The following is a 27,799-nucleotide window of genomic DNA, read 5'->3' as shown; positions in this document are numbered from 1 at the left end:
ATTGTTGTATAAATGCTATGCGTTTAATTAAATTACTCACATTATCCTCTAGCCAAATTAAACATTCCAACACACTAATCTGTGTGTAACTTTTAACATTTATTATATATAGAGCCAAAAGACTCACAACATCCGCCAGCCTGACATAACGTACCAACACACAAAACCATGTATAACCTTAAATGTTTATAGTCTGATAGAATTTAGTGATTACTATTTATAAACATGGTTGGCTAAAAACAATAACTAACATCGCAATGACGTCAATTTCGTCCCTTCTATAGTTTGATTGAGACATTTTATTGATAACTAGTCACTGACAGACTGTCTAAAACAAAAACAAAGATCTGAGAGACGTTAACTTCGTTCCTTCTATAGATCGAACGAAATGGACATCACTCGGCTATTTGTTATTGTTTTTAGACAGCCATTTTAATGATTAGTTCTCAATAAATTATAGATAGAATGAAGTTAACGTCACTCTGGTCTTTGTTATTGTTTTTTGCCATACATGTTTATGAGTAATTCTCACTACACCGTATTAACCAGACTATAAACGTTCAAGGTTACACATGATTTTGTGTCTTGGTCCGTTATACTTCCGGATGGCAATGTTGTGAGCTTCTTAGCCAAGCGCATACATAGTTTGGCCGTTGGTACGTTATATGGCAGATGTTGTGGGTATTTTACCTAAACGCATAGCATCCATACTATTTACACCATAACACTGTATGATAATATCATTGATATTCATTTATGATTGGTGTAAGTCGTAAAAATGGGAAAGGGGTGGGGATTGGGGGGGGGGGGGGGGGGGGAGTGAGAAGTAAAGAGGGGTCGTGGAATAGGGAATAGGAGAAACAAATCGATAAAGGGGCTTGCCCTGGGCACAGTTGTTGGTCCTTAGGAAGGTTCTAATGATGTAGGTAGGCAGGTGGTGGTGAAGGGATGAATAGAGGGATGGATGGATGGATGGATGGAGATGTATATGGATGGATGGGTGGGTGGATGGATGGATGGATGGAAGGATGGATGGGTGGATGGATGGATGGATGGGTGGATGGATGGTTGAATGTGTATGGGTGGATGGATGGATGGATGGATGGATGGATAGATGGTTGGGTGGATGGATGAATGGATTGATGGGTGGATGGGTTGATGGATGGATGGATGGATGGATGGAGGGAGGTGTAGTGGTTGTAGGGTGGGCGGATGGATGGTTGAATGTGTAGGTGGATGGGTGGATGGGTGGATGGATGGATGTATAGCTGAGTAGATGGATAGGTAGGTGGATGGATGGTTGAATATGTTAGTGGGTGGCTGGGTGGGTGGATGAATGGATTAAGGGTGGGTAGGTGAATGGATGAATGAATTGATGGATCAATGGATTGATAATCGAAAGATGGATGGATGGCTGAATGTGTAGGGGATTGGTTTGGGAGGTGGATGAAATGATGGATGAATTGATTGTTAATTGAAAGAATTGATTGAAATATTGATGGGTGATTGGCTTGATGAGGAGGTGGATTAGCAGATGGCTTGATGAATGAGTAAACGACTGAATAAATGGGTAAATTAAAGAAATGATTGATTGGATGATGGATGGATGGACAAGAAGTGGAGGGATTGATGGATAGCTTGGTTCATTGAAGAACGGATAGGTGGATGGGTAAATGTGTTAATGTGAGAATGATATGTAGATGGCGGGTGGATAGATATATAGATTATATAAATGGATGGATGGGTGGATTGATAGATCAATGGATAGCTCGATTAGTCAAAGATGACTGGATATAAGGATTGATGGCTTGATGCGTGGATAAATGATCGTAAGAATGAATATCGTGATTATAGTGATGTTTTTATACTATAAAGATCTGAACAAGTGTGTATGAAATGTGCCAGACAAAGCAAGAAAGAAAAATACAAGAAAAAAAAATAACCATCTCAAAAAATCGGTCTGCCTCGACTGGGGAACGAACCTCAGACCTTTTAATCAGATCCCCAGTTGAAGCAGACTGATTTTTTGGAATTTTTTTTTCTTGTATTTTTCTCTCTTGCTTTGCCTGGCATCTTTCTTACACACTTGTTCAGATCTGTATCTTACACCTGTTTCTGCTCCCTTGTTACTCAATGTGTATTTATACTATGTGAAAGGACGAGTCATAAACAGATGAAGCGTTAATAAAATATACAGATTGCATTTTTATATTACCTACCCGTGGTAAACGTCATGCTCTTAGCCAAAGGTTTTAATTGCTCTCATTGTCACCCATCCGGTCATTTACTACGCTCAACATCGCTTGACTTTTGACACAAGACAAGACATCGTACCACAGAACGACCGACTGGACGTAGAGATTCGTCTCAAATACGCCTCTTTTACATTCAAATGATTTATCTCAGTATAACTACAGCAACACACACTTTCCTTTTCCCATTAAACATTGCACAGGCTAATCGGAAGGTCCAGGGTTCGAGTCTCGAGCGGCGCATAATTGAATTCTTGGAAAAGGGTCTTTACTCCCATTCTCTCAACGTACTCAGGTGTAAAATGAGAACCTGGCCATTAACAGCGTTGTCTCTGATCGAAAAAATTGTAATATCATCTAACAGGTGTCATGTGTCATCCTACACGTTAAGTGTTGCTGCTGGCGAGGACTCCTCGTAAAGCGTTTGAACACGTTTAGTGGATTTTGCGCTATTTGCATGTTTTAGTTGTTTTTTTTTCTAAAACTGTTCATATCCATTCAAATGATTTATCACATTATAACTACAGCACTTCTTTCCTTTTTCCATTGCAACGAATTGTGAACCTGTGGTTAATAATAACCTATCGATCAATAAATAGAATGCGCAGTTATGAAAGCAAGAAAGAAAGGAAGACAGAAAGAAAAAGAAAAAGGAAAAAAGAGAAATAAAAATACGGTATACAAAATACCAAATCATATGAATGGCTCCTATCTCTCTCTCTCTCTCTCTCTCTCTCTCTCTCTCTCTCTCTCTCTCTCTCTCTTTCTTTCTTTCTTTCTCTCTCTCTCTCTCTCTCTCTCTCTCTGCCTTTCTATCTACCTACCTACCTATCTATCTATCTATCTATCTATCTATCTATCTATCTATCTATTTATCTATCTACCTCGCTATCTATTTATCTCACTCTTTCTCTCTTTCAATCTTTCTCTATCTCCCCTCCCCCTCTCTATCTCTCTCTGTCTCTTTCTCTCTCTCTCCCTCTCTCCCCCCCCCCCTCTCTCTCTCTCTCTCTCTCTCTCTCTCTCTCTCTCTCTCTCTCTCTCTTGTGTAATTTGTCATCGAAAGATGGATTGGGTGATGGAAAAAAAAAGGAAAGAATAATTTTTGAATGAACTAAAATAAAATCGGTGGGTGAGCGGATGAATAGACAGACGACCCCGAATATCGGTATTGGTTGTCCAGAGTTGGACGAATGAAAGAATGAACGGGCAGTGGAGGAAAAATATGTATAATCATATGGCTCTATAGGAATTTGTGATCAACGATTGCAATACTGTAATCCAGTGCATCAAATAGAAGGTGTGTGTGTGTGTGGGGGGGGGGGGGAGGGCTATTGATAGAAAGGAAGGGGGGGATGCACTTTAGCCAAACTTTAATAGAAGAAGAGGCGGAATAGATGGAATGTGGGTGGGGGGGGGGGGGGGGTTTGCCCTTTTGACAAAGAGCGGGAGTGCGCAATTTGACCAATTCATAGCAGGAAAAAAAAGGGGGAGGGGGGTGGCTTGCACATTTAGGGCATTGTCAGTGACGCACTGATTTTGTCTTTGTGTTTTTTGTTTTTTGTTTTTTTGTTTTTTTGGCTGGCGAAGGGTTTTGAGCCCGAAACGTTCCGTGTTCAGTAGGTTATTCTATTTTGAAGCTGTTGTCTTCAATATTGTGCATTAAATCTAATCTAAATCTTCTCGATTGACTCGACTATTTTTTGTTGTTGTTGTTGCTGGCTAACGAAGGCCTTTCAGACAGAAACGATCTTTGTTTAGTTTATCATTCTATTTTGATAATACTGTTGCATTCAGGGCTCTGCATTTCATCTGAAACCTCCCGACATAACAAGCGATTGACGGCAGAGATCACAATCATTGTCCTCGAGATAAATTATGACACTGCATTGCCTAAAATGTTTTCATTTTTTGGGAGGAGTTTTTGTTGTTGTAAAAACTGTCTTTTTGTTGTTGGCTGACGAAGGGTTTTTGGTCCGAAACGTTCAGTGTTTAGTAGTTATTCTATTTTGAAGCTGCTGTATTCAATGGTGTGCATTACATCTAAATCCTATCGACATAACAACCGATTGATGCTACTGGTTTTTGTTGTTGTTGTTGTTATTATTATTATTGGCTGACGAAGGGCCATCAGCCAGAAACGATCTTTGTTTAGTTTCTCATTCTATTCTGAAACTGTTGTATTCAGGGCTCTGTATTTCATCTGAATCATCTCGACATAACAATTGATTGACGCCAAAGATCACATTCATTGTTCTCGAGATAAATCATGTCACTGTATTGCCTAACCTTTTGTCAAATCCCGAGTGACGTCAACTTCATTCTATCTATAAAAATGCTCACGTTTAAATGATGTTTGCCCACACTGTTTGGCTCCATTTTGTTTATTTACATAATAGTATTTCCTGCAAGAGCAATCGATCATCTCGCTGTTTATTCCCACAACTGACAACGGAATAGCTTGAAAAGAAAACCACAACAAACACGTTAAGCCATTCGAATAAAAAAACCCTCTTCAGTCAGTGCCAAAATTAGTTGTTTTTTAAAAGCATCTGTAGGCCCTATATTATTAATGGCTGATGAGAGGTTTTGAGCACAAAACGTTTGATATTTTGTTGTTTTCGTGCCTGTTATATTTCTTTTCATACATAACATCGAAAAAAATACCATCCGATATAAAACCCAATTCGCACGATGAATGGTCACGTAATATGTTCTTGAGATATTTAAATAGTGAGAGGGAACGACATTATTTCTAAGCATTAACCAATCAGAATATTTCCTGACATTTTCACCGTGCCGTCCCCTTGACTATTTATTATTTCCTGTATTAAAAAAGCCTGATATACCCTTTTTACATGTGAAACACATAAATAGGTCAGGCCCAGTTGGTGAGTATTTCCCACAATATTTAGATACATTGGTGAAGGGATTAAATCGTATATTTTATTAAAACTAGTCGAATTAAATGAAAATAAAGTATAATTTTGCTCAGAAATCAACCGCCAACCGTGAATCGAAAACCCATAGCCACCTTAAGTGCTTGCCTATCACCCCTAGTAAACATCCCAAAAACCCTGAGCATCACTCACAATTTTAACACAGATGATTGAAAAAATGCATCGTGTCGAATTTTTTTTAGATTAGGTGATATTTCACATTATTACTTTAGCACTTGAGCTATGAGCTCGAGTCTCAACACAAACATATAAAATATAGATAAAATGAAGTTGACGTCACGCAGGTCTTTATAACTGTATTTTTTTTTTTTTTTTTTTTTTTTTTTGGCCATCCGCGTTTATGAGAAATCCTCACTAAACTGTATTAACCAGACTATAAACGTTTAAGGGTACACATAGCTTTGTGTGTGTTTCCGTTCTACTTCCGGATGGCAATGTTGTGAGCTTCTTAGGGGGAACGAATATGACGTCACTCAGCTCTTTGTTATTGTTTTTAGACAGCCATTTGTATGAGTAGTTCTCACTAAATTCTTTCTTTCATCATACTATGAACGTTCAATGTTATGAGCTTTTTGGATAAACGTAATGCATCAATAGAGACAATACGCTTCAACAGTCGTAACGTCACTTCCCTCGTAATGACGCATGGTAACTTAGTAACTGGCTCTAAACTATCGGAACAATGGCGGATGCCCTTATGAAATATTTCTCCGACGATCATAAAAGTAAAAGCGTATCCAGAGGAAAAAAAAAGTATAAATCTGATCATGTTTTGACTTTTACACATTCTGATCACAAGACATAGGAAAAGTTCTAGCCGGCATGAAGAATAAAAAGTAATGATTTTCTTTGTTTAGAACCAAGATGGCCGCCGTTGCCTGGCGGCGTGACATTAGACTACTGAATCCAATTGAGACATTGACTTCCTAAGTTCCGGCAGTTTTTTTTTTTTTTTTTTTTTTTTTTTTTTTTTTTTTTTTTTTTTTTTTTTTTTTTTTTTTTTTTTTTTTTGTGTGGCGTACTCTCAATGCCAAACTGTTTTAAGCTTTACGTTTCTATTTCTAGTCTAAAGAACCGGAACAACTTCATGTTAAATGCCGGCTTTGATAAATAAGGTGAGTTGTAGAGTGAACGTATACCTATTTGCAGGTCTGATAATCCAATTTATTATGTTATACTGAGAATACTCCTTACGCCAACGTGAAATATTCTCCGTTACAGCAATGTTAAAACAGGGCCACAATACCAATAACTCCAATAAACTTGGGTGGTGTTTGTGTGCGCCTTAAAAGCCAACTCAATCCTGAGGTCAAGTCAGCATAAAATTTCAAATAAAAGAAAAAAATCTCAAGACTCCCCTTCAATGTTGAATGGATGTATTGATTTTTTTTAAAACGTGTACTTATTTGCAGGTCTGATAACCCGTTTTATTAGGGCCTCATTGTTGTAATGGAAATACTCTGAAACCAACGTAAAATATCGTCCATCACAACAATGATAAATCGAGCACATAATACGCTTCCACAGTCGTGACGTCACTTCCCTCGTAATGACACATAGTAACGTAGTACCAGGTTCTAAACTATCGGAACAATGGCGGACTCCCTTATGAATTACTACTCCGACGAGCACAAAAGTTTATCCAGACGAGAAAAGCATTATAAATCTGATCATGTTTTGACTATTATACATTCTGATCACATGATAAGTGAAAAAGTTCTAGTCAGCATGAAGAATAAAAATTACCGAATTTCTTTGTTTAGAACCAAGCTGCTCGTTGCTGGGCGGACGTGACATCAGACTATTGAATCCTATTGCGTTCGGTTACCGGACTTCTTCCATTATATAATAATAATAATAATAATAATAATAATATAATAATAATAATAATAATAATAATAATAATAATATAATAATAATAATAATAATAATAATAATAATAACAATAATAATAATCTTTATTGTCCAAATAGACAATTATTGTTAGGTTACAGCTCTTGTAATAGGCGAAAAAAAAGTAATTAAAATAGTGGTAATAATGATGATAGTAATATTGATAGTAATGATTATAATAATCAAATAATAATAATAATAATAATAATAATAATAATAATAATAATAATAATAATAATAATAATATCATCATCATCATCATCATCATCATCATCATCATCATCATCATCATCATCATCAGCATCATCATCATCATCATCATCATCATCATCATCATCATCATCATCATCATCATCATCATCATCATCATCATCAGCAGCAGCAGCAGCAGCATCATAATAATTATATGAACATAGATCCCAATATATCTAGACTAGTGCCTACTTATGCTTTTCCTATCGATATGTTGCCTTTTTGGAAGGGAAGGGGGGGGGGGGTGGTGGCGTCTTTTCGTGGCGCGTCTCTCTATATCAAATATCCCTTTTTCACTCATTGTCATCTATTTCGTATTCGCCTCATTTTATTTTTTTTTCTCCCCTATTTTCCTCTTGGTTCATAACTAGCTTCAGGCTGTAGTCTATATTGACGTCATTGATGAGAAATGTCAGTTTCTCACACCGTGTCATTTTTAGGAGATGGCTGTCGTTAACCCCCCCCCCCCCCCTCCTCTTTAAAAAACAAAACAAAACAAAAATAGAATATATGTTGCCGACGCGTTTGGGTTTTTAATTTTCCTCTAATTTTGGGGGGATTTTTTTTTATAAAGGGGAGATAATTCAAGACTCCTTGCAATTCAAAAATAATCACAACATTAAAACGTCATTAAAATTCTAGACACACAGGAGACCAGATCCTTTTTCTTGCGGACAGCCATGCCAAATATTTCTCTGCGTCTATCTAGATTTTTAATGTTTTTAATGTTTTTGTTAATGGCTGAAGGAAGATTTTTAACCCGAAACTTTCCCTGTTTGGTATTTTGTTCTTTTTCGAAGCTGTTATATTAATTGTTCTTTAATGATGAATGCATATTTAGATTTTTTTTTAAACTGCTATAACATTTAGTAAATTAGCATGAATTCTTGCGAGAACTGATAAAACACCGTTCTCTTATTTTGGCCACGAGTGTTGAAGACAAATTAATATCTAACAGATACGGAAATGATAAATATACTCAATATAGAACGATTTGGACGCAAAACCCTTCTTCAGCTGACAACGAAAACATATATGACGGTAATACTTAACGTAGAATGCACAAAAATATGAAGGGAAGCGGCGGAGGGAGGGGGAGGTGGGGGGGGGGGGGGGGCTGGGGAGTGGTCCGATCACATCTCTTTTTAGCTAAAGCTGATTGGTTCATTCTATACCGATATATTGACGTCACTCGGGTCTTTGTTATTATTTTTTGCCATCCGCGTTTATGAGTAATTCTCACTAAACTGTATTAACCTGCCTATAAAAACGTTCATGGTTGCTCACATTTTTGTTTGTTGGTCCGTTATACTTCCGGATGGCAATGTTGTGAGCTTCTTAGCCAAGCGCATACTATCTATAGCATCAATTCCCATGAGCCCCTTTGCGGTTTGAAGCCTTTAATTATTGGAACCCCAGAGTTTCCGCCAAAGGATAGTCCTCTTCATTTCCGTTGTACGTGATTGGCATTTTATCTTCCAAAATCCGACAAAATACATTTTCTTGATTTTAGCCAGAAAAAAATTTTTTAATTCAAATTTTCATCCGTTTAGATGACTCCCAATCTGTGAAAAGAATCGAACTCGAGGGTTTTTGTTGTTTTTGTTTAATATCAAGTACGATATTTTGATTTGTTTGAGATCATCAAAATCGACCGATTATTGAAGTAGATACATTGGCCGATTTTTAAAAAAAGATTTATTTTTTTCTGTCCAAGTACGCCATATTTTACCGTCTAGTGTGAATCTTTTTTAATCCTTTGATGACAAGACCAAAATTTCTTTGAAATTAATTCTGGTTATCCACCTGATTTTATTTATTTAGTGAGTTACTTATTTAGTTTTTAAGCTATTTATGGATTTATTTATTATTTATTTATTTATTTAATTCATGTGCTATATATTTATTAATATTTTCCCTTATTTAATTATTACCTATTTATTTATTTATTTATTTTTATTTGATCCATTTATTCATTTATTTCTTTGTTTAAATAATCCTTTATTTTTATTTTTTTTAAATTTATATATTTATTTATCTATTTAATTCATTTATTTAATTACTTTAAACTGTAGACTTTTCCGTTTTCACCTAAAATATCAGTATGGCAGCCTCTTTTGAAATTCGAATTGCATCATTGGTAAAGTTTTCTTCGAGAAAACATATTAATGCTATGCCAGATACCACGTACCACCAACACACAAAACTATGTGTAACCTTAAACGTTAATCGTCTGGTTGATATAATTTAGTGAGTACTACTAATCAAAATGGCTGTTTGAATAGCTGAATGACGTCAAGTTCGTTCCATCTATTAGTTATAAGGTCAGGCCTGAGTAAAGTCGAATTTCGTCTTTAAGGAGTCAATGGAATGGGACACAATTTGTATAGATAGTATGCGCTTGGCTAAGAAGCTCTTAACATTGCCATCCGGAAGTATAACGGACCAACACACAAAACTGTGTGTATCCATGAACGTTTATAGTCGGGTTAATACAGTTCAGTGAGCATTACTCATAAACGCGGATGGCAAAAAACAATAACAAAGACCTAAGTGACGTCATCTTCGAACTATCTATACTTTCTTATTACGGATATTGGACTCGGAACACACACACACACACACACACACACACACACACACACACACATATTATTCGTGCGGCTATGTGGTCTAGTGAGACGACACTCGCTTTCGGATCGGAAACTCATGGGTTCGAGCCTCGCTCGGCACATAGTTGAGTCATTGGAGAAGACTCTTTACTCACATTATTCTCTCACCGTACTCAGGTACAAAATGAGTACCTGGCCGTTAACAGCGTTGTCTCTGTCCGAAAAAAAATGAAATATCGCCTAAAAAGCGTCAATTTCGTCCCATCTATTGGTTATAAGGCGAGACGTGAGTCAAGTCGAATTTCGTCTTTAAGGGATTAATGGAATAGATAGTTTGGCATAGAATTGACACAAGTAGACTTCCTTTGACGGATATTGGGCTGGGAAAGTACATCTATCTCTATCCATTGAAATGGGCTGGATTCAATTGAATTGAGTTGGGGTTTTGTTACTTTAAGTTTCGTTTAATGAGAAGATATTTCCCTTCAATACCTTAATGTAACACATACACACACACACACACAAACACACATACACACACTCTATTTCTCTATCTATATATCTATCTATCTATCTATCTATCTATCTATCTATCTCTCTCTCTCTCTCTCTCTCTCTCTCTCTCTCTCATGCAGACACACTCTTATATACACGTCAATACTCACACAGAAAGACAAAATCTTAACTCTCTCTCATTCACACACACACAAATACATATACGCACACACACACACACACACACACACACACACACATATATATATGTATATATATATATATATATATATATATATATATATATATATATATATATATATACTATCTCTCGCTCACTGTTTTATCCAGCATGAATTGAAATAGCCAAAGCATCCATACAACATAAGTGGCCATACGATCCTTACACCATTATAAAAATAGGAATGGTTTTTACACGTATTTTGTTTTTAAATACAAGAAGTCGGTTATGATTTTGCGTCATAGATACCGAATTAATAACAAGTGAGCTTTTATATAGTGCAATATCCACTAAACGTGTCCAAAGCGCATTGCATTACAAGGGGTCCCTGGCCAACAGCAACACGTAACATGTAGAACGAGACATGACGCCTGTCAGGCGATATTACAATTTTTTTTTCGGACAGAGAAAACGCTGTTAACGGACAGGTACTCATTTTACGCCTGAGTACGATGAGAGAATGTGAGTAAAGAGCCTTTTCCAAGGACTCAACTATGCACCGAGCGAGACTTGATTATTAGAATTTAGCGATGACTAAACCTAAAAATGGATGGCTTAAAACAATAACAAAGAGCTGAATGGCGTCAATTCCATTCCTTCTACTTCATTACTTGTTACTATTTATGGGGATGGCTTATAAAAAAACGTTTCTGGGAAGGGTTTCTAACAAGAGAATTTGCCGCTGATGTAAACTATGTTTGTGATGACCGACAGTATTCTTATCTTTTCACTTCGGTTTCACCCCACCTATTAACAATTACACTAGACACAGGGTTCATTTTGGAGCGGTGTATTTAATTTCACACGCAAAACGAACTCACATGAACACGCTCAATTATTTATGCTCAGATTATCATTATTATTATCATGATGTATGCACCGACGTGCACTTATTTGCAGGTCTGGTAACCCAATTCCTTATGGGCTCATTGTTGTAATGGAAATCGAAAAAAAAAAATGACGCAAAAGATTGTCCATTACTACAATGTTAAACTAGGCCCATAATTGGGTTCGGACGTCAGACCTACATTTATGTACACGTCGGCGTCACCCCGATATTAATTAATAATTGCACTAACACAGGGTTCATTAAGGAGCGGTGCATTTAATTTCACACGGAAAACAAACGCACATAAACATGGTCAATTATTAATTCTAATATTTTTTATTGTCATTAGATAGGTACCGATGTGTACATATTTATATGCAGGTCTGACATCCGAACCCACTTATGGGCCTAATTTAACGTAATTTGTTGTAATGGACAATATTTTGTGTGTCATCTTTTGAGATTTCCATTACAGCACTCTTTCACGTGACTCGGTTTTTTTATGGAGGTATTCTTGACGTGGGGCCAGATTTGTCTTGCTGCCTTCAACTGCGGCTATGTGGTCTAGTGGTATCACACTCGCTTTCGGATCGGAAGGTCCTGGGTTCGAGCCTCGCGCTGGGCGCATAGTTGAGTCCTTGGAAATGTCTCTTTACTCACATTCTCTCACCGTACTCAGGTGTAAAATGAGTACCTGGCCGTTAACAGCGTTGTTTTGTCCGAAAAATTGTAATATCGCCTAATAGGCGTCATGTGTCCCGTCCTACACGTTAAATGTTGCTGTTGACCAGGGACCCCTTTGTAAAGCGCTTTGAGTACATTTAGTGGATATTGTGCTATATACAGTTCTCTTTATTTTTCTATTAAATAAAAAAACGGTAGCCTTCGTAAACTCATGGCCTGATACGGACCAACAAATGACGGGTTACCAGACCTGCGATTAATTACACGTCGGTCGCACTCGGTCGTCCATTTCGTGATGATTTTTAAAACTTTATAATGGTGTTGTGTTTGTGTTAGACAAGCGCGCACCCAATTATTTGCTCGATTGTCTATATTATTTCTTACTCCACTTAGGACGAAGCATCCTCGTTTCTATTTATACACACCGTTATTCCTATTGTTTCACTTAGTCTAACGTGTAGGTACTTATTTGCGGGACCGACAACCCAAATAGTTATGAGCTTAAGAGAGAAGGAAAGAGAACGAGTTAGAGAGAGAGAGAGAGAGAGAGAGAGAGAGAGAGAGATAGAGGTTAGAGAGAGAGAGAGAGAGAGAGAGAGAGAGAGAGAGAGTGGGGGGAGCTATTTATATAATATTTCAACTATAATTATGATCAACTTCTACAATATTGTTTCGAGCAATCGCTCTCTTCAGAAAGAGAGTCGATTTATCGGTATATAGACTTATAGCTAGAGAGAGAGGGGGGGAGGGACAGAGAGAGCGGAGAGTGAGAGAGAGAAAGGGATGGAGAGAGCGGAGATAGATAGCGAGAAAGAAAGAGAGAGAGAAAGGGACGGAGAGAGAACGAGAGAAGAGAGAGAGAGAGAGAGAGAGTGTGTGTGTGTGTGTGTGTGTGTGTATGTGTGTGTGGTGAAAAAGAGAGAGAGAGAGAGAGAGAGAGAACAAGGGAAGAGATAAAGAACGAGAAGAGATAGATAGAGGGAGAAGAGAGGGAGAGAGAGAACGAGAGAGAGAGAGCGAAAGAGAGAAAGGGACGGAGAGAGCAGAGAGAGAGAGAGAGAACGAGAAAAGAGAGAGTTAGAGAGTGTGTCCGATGAGAGAGATAGAAAGAGACAGAGAGAGAGAGAGAGAGAGAGAGAGAGAGAGAGAGAAAGAGAGAGAGAGAAAACCATCCATACTTATGAGGACAGACAGGGCGGACGGTTCCAGGACAGACGGCCACTACTATATATCTCTCCAACTTAATTCCCGTTCACACCTCCTTGGCGATAATAGGCGAGTGGACAGTGTCCACTTCATCTCTCCTTTAGGGCCGTTAAACTGCCAAATCGAATTATTGCGTCTCTTTCTATATCCACTCCCACCTACTTTCGGTACAGCTATCTTTTAATCTATTTTCTTTTTTTTTTTTTAATTTTGAAAGTATCTAAAGAAAGAACAACAACGCTATTTACGGACAAAAGACTTTTTCACCATTTCGTAAATTGTTAGCTGTAGTCTTGATTGATATAATAATTTAGTGAAAACTAATTTTAAAAAAGGGGGGTCGAGATAGCTCAATTGGTAGAGCACTCGCTTCACACGCAAAGGGACCAAGATCGATCCCCGGGTGAAGTTGATATTTTTTTCTGACCCCACTGTCTACCCAGCAGTGAATGGGTTCCTGAGTTTGTTAGATTTGGCGGAAAGTACTTTGCGATAGACTAGCGTCCTATCCAAAGGATAGCAAACAATTTCTATTGTCCGTTTCACGCTATAGAAACCGGGATAAACTCTGGCTCCAGGGGCCCAATAGCTGTGGAGGACGACTACTACTAACTATTCCTTAAAATGACTGACTAAAAAACAATGCCAAAGCTGAGTCTCGTGAATTTCGTACCGTTTGTAGAAAACAATTTCGAAGTTTCTTATTTTAAAAATTATATTATAAATTCCATTTTCTAAGGGGCAGCGTGGCTCAGCGCTACGGACTTGGCTTCGTACCCGAATGGTACCGAATTCGAATACTCGCTGCGCTGTGTGGCCTTGAGGAAGTAATCTCGCTCTAGCTCAAGATGCGGCGCTGCACTGCGACTGACGCTAGGGTTATTTCAGTCTTCCCAAGCCAACAAAACAAAATATCAACAATTGATTTTTTTATCTGAGTTCGGAGAATTTATGTCTATGCAATCCATTAACAAAAAGCATAATATTTTTATGGGTGATTTTAACATTGATTATTTCGGAAACAAAAATGAATCAAAAGTATTTCGGGAGATTATTGACACAAACAACTATATTCAACTTGTAAGCGGTCCTACAAACAACCATGGCCACACAATAGATCATGTCATTACAGACATTGAACATTCTCTCTCTTCACCTGTCTCAAATATTGATAAATTAATCTCTGACCATCATTTAATTGTGTTTTGCGTTTTATTTCCAATGAAGCACGAAGTAAAAAAGATGATAACATCTCGTAATTTGAAGAATATAAACATGAACATTTTTAAACAAGACCTTGACCATAACGTTAAAAATAAACATGATGCGAATGGTCTCCACGAGTCAATTGTTGGTACGGTGGACAAGCATGCTCCCTTAACAACTAGAGCAGTAAAAGTGAGACGTCAAGCACCCTGGTATAATACCGAAATAAAATTGAATGGATTAGCCAGGAGGCGGGCAGAAAGAAAATGGCTCAAGTCCAGAGATGCTGTCGATAAGAAGCGATACATCGCGGCTAGAAATGATGTAGAAGCCGTCAATTTCAGGGCCAAAAAGAAATTCTATGAAGAAAGCCTCAAAAACGTGGGACGTTCGAGACAATTCTTTGCCTTGACCAAGGAACTGCTGGGACAACAGACGCAACCAGCTCTCCCATCTTTAATCGATCGTGCATATCTACCAACTCGCTTTGGTCAATATTTTAAAGAAAAAACGGATACCATCAGGAAGGAACTCTCGTCTGAATCGATCCCTACAACATTTGACAAGTTTCATGGTGATTCGTTAACACATTTTTCAAAGATTACTGAAGCTGACTTACGTGATTGCATTATGTCGTCTCCAACTAAAAGTTGTGATTTAGACCCCTTAAATACTGCCATTTTAAAAAAATGCATTGATGTAATTTTAACACCATTTACATGTATTGTTAATAATTCGTTGCAGTCAGGTGCTGTACCAGACATTTACAAAGTTGCTCATGTCAAACCCCTTTTGAAAAAACCTGATCTCGATAAAGAGAACTTAAAAAACTATCGCCCTGTCTCTAATCTTCCTTTTCTCTCTAAGATCTTAGAAAAGCTTGTTTTGAAACAATTACTGTCTCATCTTAAAAATAATTGTCTTGAAGAAAAATTTCAGTCTGCTTATAGGCAACATCATTCGACGGAAACCGCACTTGTTAGGGTTGTTAATGATCTCCTCTCTGTTATAGACAATGGTTCATGTTCTTTGCTGAATTTGCTTGACCTATCGTCTGCTTTTGATACTATTGATCACAATCTTCTTCTCAAACGTCTTGAAATTACTTATGGCGTGTCTGGTGCAGCGCTTGATTGGTTTAGGTCATATTTGTTTAATCGTAAACAGATTATTACGGTGGATGAATATAGATCGGAGGAAATCTTTCTTGATTGTGGGGTTCCCCAGGGTTCAGTACTTGGACCCGTTCTTTTTGTTTTGTACGTCGGCCCTCTGTCTAAAATCATCAGAAGTTTTGGTCTGTCTTACCATCAATACGCTGATGATACGCAATTGTACTGCGTTTCCAATATGAGAAATTTACAAGAAGTATCAGCCAATAGTAAAAATTGTATCCAAAGTGTTAAGAAATGGATGAATGAGAACAGACTGAAACTGAATGATGATAAGACGGAGGTGCTGTATGTGGGGAACAGGAAGTGGAAAAGTGAAACAGATTTGAAGTTGGGGGATGCCTCTATTCAAATTGTTGACAAAGTGAAAAACCTTGGCACATTCTTAGACTCTGGACTGTCGATGGAGCATCAGGTTAATAATTTGGTTAGATCTCTCTTTTTCCAACTAAAAAAGATTGCTTCCATTAGACAGTTCATATCTGAGGATGTGACCAAGCACCTGGTTGTGTCCCTCGTACTATCGAAATTGGATTATTGTAATGCTCTGTTGTTTGGCGTTTCGCAATACAATCTGAAACGTCTTCAGATTGTCCAAAACAGCGCTGCCAGACTAGTATTTATGAAGCGTAGGTGCGACTCTGCCGGACCTCTACTTCATGACCTGCATTGGCTGCCTGTTGAGAAAAGAATTAAATTCAAAGCTTGTGTTTTAGTGTATCGTTGTCTTGAAGGTACTGCCCCTTCCTACCTTTCAGAACTAATTGAAAGATATTCAAAACCCCGCCCCTTACGTTCGGCCAGTGATTCCACAAAACTAGTTGTCCCTCGAATTCGGAAAAATGCTGGAATGAGATCCTTTTCTCATTTCGGACCCTCTATTTGGAACGCCTTACCGCAGAGCATTCGTGAAAAAGAATCTTTGTCTATTTTTAAACGTTCGCTTAAAACATATTTGTTTCGATTTTAGTAGATGGTATGAGAAGCAAGATAGTTTTGGTTTGTGTTGTGTGTTGTGTTGTGTGTGTGTATGTGTGTGTGTGTGTGCTTGTGTGTGTGAATGAGTATGTTTCAGCCAAAGTAATTTGTAATTTAAGCGCTTAGAGTCTGGTGTCTCGGAGTTATAGCGCTATATAAGTTTTCAGCATTATTATTATTATTATTATTAATAGACACTAAAGACAAATTTCCCCTACCTTACCTTAAAGGAGTTCCGTCTTCCTACTGAGGTTGAATGTCATGGAACTCCATTCTTCACGCTCAATCAAGGGCCATTACCGAGCAGTCGATTATCTTTTTGCCAGTTGTTGCCTCCACATTTCCTCTCCAGGACTTCATTGGTTTGCCTCGTTCCTTTCTGCCAGCTACTTTCCCCTCTAGCACTGATTTTTGGATGATGGTGTTGTGTCTCCATAATAGTTCAGTTTTCTCATTTTAACTTCTGCCAACAGTTTTCTGGACCTTTGGCCTGCATCAGTAAGAACCAAAATATCCCTAATGGGATGAATAAAGGGAATCTATCTATTATCAGTGTCGCTGCCACATTTTACCGTTTAAATCGGTGGGCTACATGATAATATGTGACCCATCGCCTCAAAACAGCATTACCAAGTTGTTGTGGTCCGACGTGTACATAACTATCTATGCAGGTCTGTCATCCGAACCTACATATCACTCACTCCCTCAATCCTCTCCGGGCCTGCTGGCACTTGAGGCGATGCTAAGGATCTCCACCTGGTCCTGTCAGCAGCTATTCTTGGGGCCATCTCGAGAGACAGACCACTCTGTTTTAGGTCCCTTTCTACGATACGGCTCCAAGTCTCCTTGGGGCGGCTTCGCTTCCTCTTTCCTTGGGGTGTCCATCGCAGAGCCTTTCTTATCAGTATTTCATCAGGTCTGCGACAGACCACTTATGGGCCTAGTTTAATTAAGATTGTTGTAATGGACAACATTTTGCGTCATTTATTTTGTTTAGATTTACATGAACCCATAAGGACTTGGGTTATCAGACCTGCATTTTAGTCCACGTCGTTATGGTCCCATTATTGTTGTCACGGAAATAGTCTCAAACCAACGCAAAATATTATCGTCCATTCCGACAATGGTAAATCTATCCGGCCCATAGTTGGATTCTATTATCAGACCTGTATGTTGTCTGCACATAGAATTTTACAAATAGAAAAATGACTAGAAATGTGAAATTTCAGTTTTTGTCAATTTAAGAATTTTTCATCAATAGAGCAGGTAGACTTCATAAAAATGAATTGAATTTTATATAGCGCCATTAAACGTGCTCAAAGCGCTCAACAGGGTGTCCCCAACCACCAGCAATACTTAAATATGAAGGACGACACATGCGCGTGGCTCAGCGGTACGGTCTTTGCCCTAACTCAATTTGCGGCGCTGCACTGCGGCTGACTCATGGGTTATTCCAGTCTTCCCTTGGAGTAGACCCTAGAGACAAATTTCCCCTATGGGATGAATATATAGGGAAGTTTACTTTATTTTATTCTATTTTATTTTATTTATATTACAATAACCACTCCGACATAAGACCATATTGCAGTGATAGGCCACATTATATTATGTGCATACTAGATCATTACGCCAGCCATCCTGATTCCCGCCGATAAGATACTTATTCGTGCGCAATCTTGAAGAAGTCCCATTCTCCCTCTCGGAATAATATAATAATATGCCAATGACCTTTGATCATTCCAGATTTTTCCCTTATGACAACACCGATGATAAGCAGATTACATTTTGTATCTTTCAACGAAAAAACGCATTTCTGTTTTTGTGTTTTTTAATTTGGCCAGAAAACTCGTCTTTCAAACATGAATCGATTAAAACGGCCCTCATTTTTGTCAAAAATACTCAAACCTGGGACTATAGGGACGTTTTCAAGGATGACCCGGGTTTGAGAGTTTTTGAAAAGATTGGGGCCATTTTAATCCATGGATATGTGAAGGACAAGTTATCAGGCCAAAATTTTATGCACGGCAGATTACTAATAACGCTTAGACACCTTCAGAGCACATTTATTGGTTCTTTTGATTATTTTAATTCAGTTAATCAGTAGGCCTACGATCGCCACACATAAACATTTATATAGCGCATTTTCACGGATCCTCAATGCGCTTCACAATATTTCATTTACCCTACAATAGGCCGAATAGAGTCATCTTTCAATTTCGTACAGCACCAGTCGGCGTACTTTTCGTACAAACTTACTAAATCCTCATCGAGCCACGGCGGACACGAGGCATCTACCAAAGACGTCCATTTTTTGTCAATCGGCTGCATGGACACAAATGTTGTTCCAGGTTGGACCAGCTTTATAACCGTCTCCTTAGCAGCCATTTTCAAAATTTTCCCCAAAAAATTCACACCTACCCAATACAAAATCAGACATTTCTTAATCAATCAGAAAAGTAACAAGCACATTCTATACATAATATTGTTCGACAATATGAGCTCTATTTAATGGAATGTCACGTTTTTATAGCTCTCCCAAAAAGAAATGAAATCTGGATGAGAAAAGTAACGGTTGCATCAACAAATGTGACGATTTTCCGGTAGGTGGAAAGGAGAGGTTTAAACCGTCTTTATCTGTGGATCTTCTCCACATTTCTTTGGGTTACGTATTAAAAATTTGGCTAGAAAAGTCGTCCTTCAAATATCGACCGATTTAGATAACCATCAGCTTGGCAAAAACTCTCAAAACCTGGGACTTCGCGAAGTCTTCCAGAATGTCCCAGGTTTGAGAGTTTTTTGACAAGACGAGGGTCATTTAAATCGATCGATGCTTGAAGGACGGATTTTCTGGCCAAATTTTTAAATACACGAGTCTTTCCAGAGGACGACTGTTTACATCTTATTCAATTCAACTTTACACACCAGTACGATTATTTGTTCGGCCTTTGGATCTGCAAAATCAGCAAGTCTTTTAAGGTATTCATAATTTAGCAGCTGATAAAATTTACGTACGGTATTGATTTATTTGCAATATTATAGTCTCGCCTATATTCAAGAATATCACTCTTCATTTGCTCTTTTGAAAAATCGTTTACTTTACATTTTTATTATAATATTATTATCATTTTTACGTGGGTGTTTTTCTTCATTTTATATTCGATTATATATCCTCGTTAAACTAGATACTCGTTACGAATTAAAATCGCTTTTGTGGCGCAATCTAAATCGTAGGTTATGCATGGGTTGTTCCTTTTATTCAAGTCAAAGAACTATATAGTTGTAGGTCTTTGGGTGTTTGTTTTTTCTGTTTTTCTTGGTAAGATGTTGTTCTGTTGTGATCTTAAAGAGGAAAAAACTTGGTGTCAGCTATCACAACCAACCAAGCATGAAATGAAATAGTAACATCCTCTTTCTTAGTCCTATAGATGGAATGAAATTGACGTCACTCAGTTCTTTGTTGTTGTTTTTAGACAGCCATTTTGGTGATTACTTCTCAGTAAATTATATCAATCAAACTACAAACATTCAAGGTTGTACATAGTTTTGTGTGTTGATACGTTATACCCGGCTGACGGATTTTATGAGTGTTTCACCTAAACGCATAGCACCAATAATAATGATGATAATAAATAATAATAATAATAATAATAATGATAATAATAATGATAATAATACTAATAATAATAATACTAATAATAATAATAATAATGTGATAATAATAATAATAATAATAATAATAATAATAATAATAATAATAATAATAACAACAACAACAACAATAATAATAATAATAATAATAATAATAATAATAAACAACAACAACAACAACAACAACAACAACAACAACAACAACAACAACAACAATAATAATAATAATATAACAACAACAACAACAACAACAACAACAACAACAACAACAACAACAACAACAACAACAACAACAACAACAACAACAACAACAACAACAACAACAACAACAACAACAACAACAACAACAACAACAACAACAACAACAACAACAACAACAACAACAACAACAACAACAACAACAATAATAATAATAATAATAATAATAATAATAATAATAATAATAATAATAATAATAATGAGGATGATCAGTGAGGCAACTGTCATGTGATGAACATAAAAGGACATCTCCACTCCCATTATTTAACATAATTTCCAAACAGTTTGATTTTTCAGAATATTTATTCGTACATTTTATTTTTATTTTGGCGATCACATTCTATTACCAGGAAAGTTTGTGTGGTGTGTGTGGGGGGGGGGGGGGGGGGGGGGGGGGTCGGCGAAGATGTGCCTGCCCAAAAGCATCGCAGTCGTCCTCCTTGTCCTCAACATGATGAATTTTGCACAAACTTAATGTTAAATAAGTCCGAGACGAATGTCAAATGATGTGGAAATGTTGCCAAATGATTATTTCCATCGTTCTATTTTCTATTTTTTTTTTTTTTACTGAAATGCATATAAGATTAAGATTAAATCTTTATTCTTTCTCATTAGGCAACCTTCATGTCGTTTTAATCGTGAAAATAGCATGTTTAACTGGTTTAAAATTGTCAATTAGATACCGTGAGTAAAATTTAGCATATTTGCACCAACAGGTGGAGGTTACAGCTTTGAGAGTTTGTGCCATTCAAATCGATCGATATATGGAGGACGAGTTTTCTGGCCAAATTTTTAAATATATATTATACTCGTTTTTTTTTTTTCCAAAGTAAGGCAGTTATCTAGTTAAACGTCTCTGCCAGAATTCAGAGACACGATTTATGAATATTTAAATCGAGTGACGATGTTACCACTACGCCTTTGAATTTAATTAGTTGACGAATTAGAAGGAAAACAAACTGGAGGGAGGGTGGGGGGGGGGGGGGGGTGGAGGTAGGCAAGAACGTATTTGCATTTATTGGCTTCTTCTTCTTTTTCTTCTTTCTTCTTCTTCTTCTTCTTCTTCTTCTTCTTCTCTCTTCTTCTTCTTCTTTCTTCATTATCATTCTTTCTTATCATCACCATCATCATCATTCATCATCATCATCATCATCATCATCACCATCATCATCATCATCATCATCATCATCATTAATATCATTATTATTATTATTGTTATTATTATTATTATTATTATTATTATTATTATTATTATTATTATTATTATTATTATTATTATTATTATTATTATTATTATTAAAATTATTATTATTGTTATTATCTCATCATTATCATCACCATAATAATAATAATCATCATCTCATCATCATCATCATCATCATCACCATCATCATCATCATCAATGTTTTCCTCATCATCGTCACCGTTATCACTACCACTCACTACCACCACCATCATCACCACCGTGCATTATATTAACATGAACTATGGGGTGAAATTGTGAAGGAAATGAATGAATATTTAAAACAACCACAATGCTATCATATTGTCGAATTCACATCTTGACTGCGCACGGCTTTCAGCCAAAAAGGATATTTCACAGCCACGACCTGAATTTAAATTAGATAGATATTCTTTAATGTGACATTGTGGTGGTTTGGTTTGTTTGTTTCTATTTGTTTTTTGTTTGTTTGTTTTTTTGTTTTTGTTTGTTTTGTTTTTTTTGTTTTTTTTTTTGGGGGGGGGGAGGTCTGTTTGAGATTTCTTTGGTTTGTTTTAATGCATTTTTTGTTTGTTTTTGTTTTGCTTAGTTTGTTTTGTTTTTTGTTTGTTTGTTTTTTCTGGTTTATTACTTTGGGTTGTTTTGTTTTTTGTTTTTTTGGGTGGTTTTTTTTTTGTAGGTGTTTTTTTTTTTCGGAATTAGTTTATTGGAGATTTTTTTAATGAGTTTTTATTTTCTTTTGTTGCTTTATTTGGGGATTGGGAGGTGTTGTCTTTTCTTTCTTTTTTTAAAATAGTTGACTCGGATGGATGAATATGTGTTTGTTTGTGTGTTTGTGTGTGTGTGTGTGTGTGTGTGTGTATGTGTGTGTATTTGTTTGTTTATGTGTGTATTTGTGTGTTGTGTTTGTGCGCGTATGTGTACGAGTCCTCACCAGTGTTGTCTTTTGTTTTGGATTTTTAAAAATTTGTTTGTGTTTTTTTTTTTTTTTGTTGATGTTTTTTTTTTCTGGTATGATATATTTTTTGTTGCTCTGGGGGGGATTCGGAGGTGTAGGTTGTTATTTTTTTTAAATTTATTTTTAATTTTCACAGTTTACATGGATGGATGTACATGTGATTTTCTGTGTGGGTATTTGGGTATATGTGTGTATATGTGCTTGTGCGTGTATGTGTGTGTGTGTGTGTGTCGTCACGCGTGATAATAATGCTATCGGGTTTTTTAAACAGTGAACAACGCTACAACATTTAAATTAAATTATCATTTTTTAATCAGGGAAAAACAATGAGAAAAAAATATCCCAAACCAATCACCTCCCCCCCCCCTTTACCACCCCCCCCCCCCCCCCCCCCCCCCCACACACACACACACACACACACACACACACACTTACACACAAAAACCCCCAACAAACTAACTAAAAATAGAAACATAAATACAAGTCGAAAACATGCGCGTTTACACGTGATGTTGAGAAGCGGAAATAATGTTTTTATTATTGTCTCAAAATAAATCGGAAACGCATGCAGTCCGTCGCTCATTGCGTGACTCTGAAGAAGTATGAATGTACCTGTCAACAGAATTAATTTTTGGCGTGTTTTGCAATACCGATATTTCATAATCAGGACATGAGCCGAGTTGGGGAGGGGGGGGGGGGGGGGGGGAGAGAATAGAGAGCAAATTACTTACTGGCGCGGTATAAGATGTTTTTACGTTTGTAATCAGTGCTTTGGTGCTTGATGTTTGACATTATAGATCAGTAAAATTAGGTGCCCCAAACGTAAACAATTACAAGTTGCTAGTGATTTCCGTTAGGGACCGGAATAATTTACGCACAATATAGGTCTCCCAATTTTGTAGTTTGAGTTGTAGGCAATACACTTTCAGTATTGAAAATATGTTTACATAATATCTAACAGTTGCAGAAATAATAATATAAGGCTAAATTATTATGAAGATCAGGCTCCGAATAATTCTCGTTTTGTTCACACCAGCGCAATAATTTGCTCTGGTCTAAAAATAGATAGACTGTAACTTTTGATAAATTTTACCTTTTGTTCCATAAAATATCCATATCTAGACATTATTTGATGCATGATCGAGTATTTATGAATATGTGTTTCTTTTGCCACCTAGCAGCCAAATTTTAAAGGTTATTTTTTTTCTATTATTTACATTGGAACGTAAGCTGTCAAGACAGGAACATGTGGTTTGCCGTGTCCTTCTCGACCTTTGTTTACGTTTGGGGCACCTAATTTTACTGCTCTATTCATATTTAATTAATTCTTTACGTGTGTGTTTTTTTTTGTTTTTTTTTTTTTTTTGTTTTTTTTTTGTTTTTTTTGTTGAATCTGTGACATGTTTGAATTAATAGAAAATAAAAAAAAAAAAAAAAATTCCCTTATACATCCCATTGGGGAAATTTGTCTCTAGGGTCTATTCCAAGGGAAGACTGGAATAACCCAGGCCTTCAGCCACAGTGCAGCGCCGCAAATTGAGCCAAGGCGATGTGACTTGCTTAAGGCCTTACAGCTCAGCGGCGGGTGATCAAACTCGGTACCTTTCGGGTACGAAGCAAAGACCGTACCGCTGAGCCGCGCTGCCCCGTGAGGCTAAGGATATTAAGACGTGTGGGTGAAACAATTGAGCTTTATTGAGCTTTATATAGCGCAATATCCACTAAATGTGCTCAAAGCGCTTTACAAGGGTCCCTGGTCAACAGCAACATTTAACATGTAGGACGAGACATGACGCCTGTTAGGCGCTATTACATTTTTTCGGACAAAGACAACGCTGTTAACGGCCAGGTACTCATTTTACACCTGAGTACGGTGAGAGAATGTGAGTAAAGAGCCTTTTCCAAGGACTCAACTATGCGCCGAGGCTCGAACCCAGGACCTTCCGATTCGAAAGCGAGTGCCATACCACTAGACCACATAGCCGCACAGTGCAGGGCAAAGAAAGATAATCCCCCAAAAAAACCCAGCCTGCCTAGGCTGAGGATCGAACCTCAAAGCAAAATAGTTCAACCAATTAGACCATAAATCTGTTGCTATGTGGTCTAGTGGAATGAATGACACTCGCTTTTGGATCGGAAGGTCCAGGGTTCGACTCCCGCTCTGAACGGCGCATAGTTGAGAACTTGCAAGAGGCCCTTGATTCACCATACTCAAGGGTAAAATGAGTACCTGACCCTTAACAACATTGGTTCTGTCTTTTTAAAAACCCAAAACAATAGGATTCCACAGTCTGACGTCACGTCCGCCTAGCAACGAATCGGCTGGCTCTAAACAAAAAAATCCGTGCTTGGTCCGGGCAAGGAATAATTGGAAAATCGCTCAAAACAACAATTTTTATCTTAAATATGGTCCAGTGTTTTGTACCAGATTGTTTACACCAGTCAGAGAGTCACTCCTGCAAGTTTTACAGATTTCCAAATGGACAGGCAGACACAAATTTGAAGAAAAAGTGGATCACTTTAGTCAGGTAAGCACGCACGCCTCGTCGAACATTTGATAGAGTTCGTAGTCCAGATCTAGGTCAAGTTCTAGCTTACGTAGACCTATATTTTATGATTAAAGTGTACAATTGCACGAAATTATAAATAAAAATACATTCCAAACTAGGTTTTTATTGAAGTTGAAGCAAAAATGATATCTCAATCGTTTTGATGTTAAGGCTGATAAACTGAATGAGAGTTAAGTTCTACTGATAAGTGATAATTTTTTTAAAAAGGAGAACAAGAAGAAAGAGAAGAAAATATTTGTTAAAATCTTACTTTAAACTCGATACCTTTATGGCAAAATGAAAATAAATAAATAAAATAACGCAACCTCCCCCCCCCCCCCCCTCCCCTCACGCAGATCTCTCTCTCTCTCTCTCTCTCTCTCTCTCTCTCTCTCTCTCTCTCTCTCTCTCTCTCTCTCTCTCTCACACACACACACACACACACACACACACACACAAACACACATACTTTCCTCTTTTTTTTTGGAAAGTTTCTCTGATTCTCTGCCATGCCTCCCCTCCCCGACAGCCGAGGTGGCTTCTCTGTGTGAACAAAGCAAGATGGCGGCAGGGACCTCTCTCCTTTACCTGTGCCCGATTGTTGACACTCCAAAGTTTCCATCACCGCACTGTCCAGTACAATGCTGACTGAAATAAAGAGAAAACGCCAGTCTTGCCACACTCAACCCCAAGATCAACTTTAACTGTGTAAATTTAAGAATTCATATTTTTATATATACCTAGTCAAATCATCAAAAGACGTAATGAGGAAGTGTGACATTTTGCTGAATGTGCGATTTCATAAAAGACAGGCGAGAGACCCACCAATAACCTAGTCTCTTGCACACCTTTGATTTATCATGCATTGAGCTGGTGTCAAACAAGATAGTCTAAAACAAAGTACCTATCAAATTAAATAATATACCCAATATGCCCAACAGAATTATTGTTTTTTTTTTAATCTTTTCATTTCAGGAGAAAGGACAAAAGATCCAACATCATCATCAAGAGTGTGTTCTTGTCACTTCAGAGATGGTGACAAAGCCAACCTCCCTGAATGGTTTGACAGAAATAAAAATAAATTGTTTCCATCAGAGCCAGAAAGAAAGAAAAGTGACACAAGGAATTCCCACCCCATCTCAATTGGCACCAACATCAAGAAGTCCACCACCACCACCACAACCACCACCACCACCACCATCACCATCATCATTATCATCATCATCATCATCATCATCATCATCATCATCATCATCATCATCAGCTCAACTCTCTTCATCATCATCAGAAAGTCCCACCTTTAAAATAACCAGATTCCTCATCATCATTATTTTCCTCCTCATCATCATCCTCATTATCTTCTCCCTCATCATCATCTCAACTCTCGTCACCATCATCACAGGATTCCATCTTTAAAAAAACAGATTGTAGAACAAGTGAGGATATTTTAAATAGAACAACAAATTTAATTCAAATTCAAGAACAAGAAATTACAGACAAAAATAAGGAAATAGCTAGCTTTAAAAAACCCAACTAAGTTAGATTCAACGCACTTACACTGTTTCAAGCCTTACAGAAAAAGTTCTTCGAATGGAGACAGGTGTATATTGTTTTAAAATATTTAATATTATTGTTCAATATGTTGAGTGCTTTAGAGGTAACATTATTTATTATAGTGGATGGGAAGTTCAGGAAGAGACAGTTGCATTAAAAGACCAAATTTTCATTATTACACTTATGAAACTTAGACAGAACTACGCTAACCTTCATATTTCACAATTGTTTAGCGTTAGTGAAAGTACTATAACAAATATTATACTAACGAAAGAGTGAAAATGGAAAGGCTTCGTATGGGAACAAAACAGACAATGGACGTTTCGGGTACAAACCCTTCGTCAGCACAGCAATACACAAATAAATGTGGAAAACAAATAAAATATAATGAAAAATAACTTGTATCGTCTGTACTCAATGGTGGTTGCAGTGTGAATGAAATGTTAGCGTGGCGTGGGTAGAGGATAGGGTGCCCCAGGGGGGTGATCTAATTGATAAGCAAAGGTCAGCGTCAGGGAACAGAACTTTCCAGACTATAATGGAAGATAAAAGACATATTGGTAGTAGTAGTAGTAGTAGTAGTAGTAGTAGTAGTAGTAGTAGTAGTAGTAGTAGTTGTAGTAGTAGTAGTTGTAGTAGTAGTAGTAGTAGTAGTAGTAGTAGTAGTAGTAGTAGAACGCTGTAGTGGAACAGTAGGGGGGGGGGGTGGAGGGGGCGAGGTGAAAGGGTCACGGCGGAGGTGGGGGGGGGGGGGTTTGTTGGATGAGCGAAGGTCGAATCTTCGCGAAGGAACGATGCGATAGTAAAGTGGAATACACCAATAAATAGAT

At 37.4% G+C, this 27,799-nt stretch overlaps 1 protein-coding gene across 5 annotated transcripts in view; it reads left to right on the top strand.

The window, feature by feature from the left end:
• Positions 1 to 27,799, top strand: part of LOC144973473 (uncharacterized) — a 78,637-nt gene that overhangs the window by 22,783 nt on the left and 28,055 nt on the right. The window contains exons 1-2 of one of the 5 annotated variants that reach the window (XM_078915950.1): positions 5,121 to 5,143; positions 6,278 to 6,327. The exons of 2 other annotated variants lie outside the window; for them this stretch is intronic. The gene's annotated coding sequence lies outside the window, so the exon portion shown is untranslated. Of the gene's footprint in view, positions 1 to 5,102; positions 5,144 to 5,583; positions 6,328 to 27,799 lie in introns of those variants that run through there. 2 more of the 5 variants (XM_078915949.1, XM_078915951.1) reach the window with 2 other exon arrangements.

The sequence above is a fragment of the Berghia stephanieae genome, chromosome 5, assembly GCF_034508935.2.
Source record: "Berghia stephanieae isolate SIO BIC M18660-M18661 chromosome 5, UCSD_Bste_1.3, whole genome shotgun sequence".
In the NCBI taxonomy this organism is placed as follows: domain Eukaryota; kingdom Metazoa; phylum Mollusca; class Gastropoda; order Nudibranchia; family Aeolidiidae; genus Berghia; species Berghia stephanieae.
This window is presented reverse-complemented; position numbering and strand designations above follow the sequence as displayed.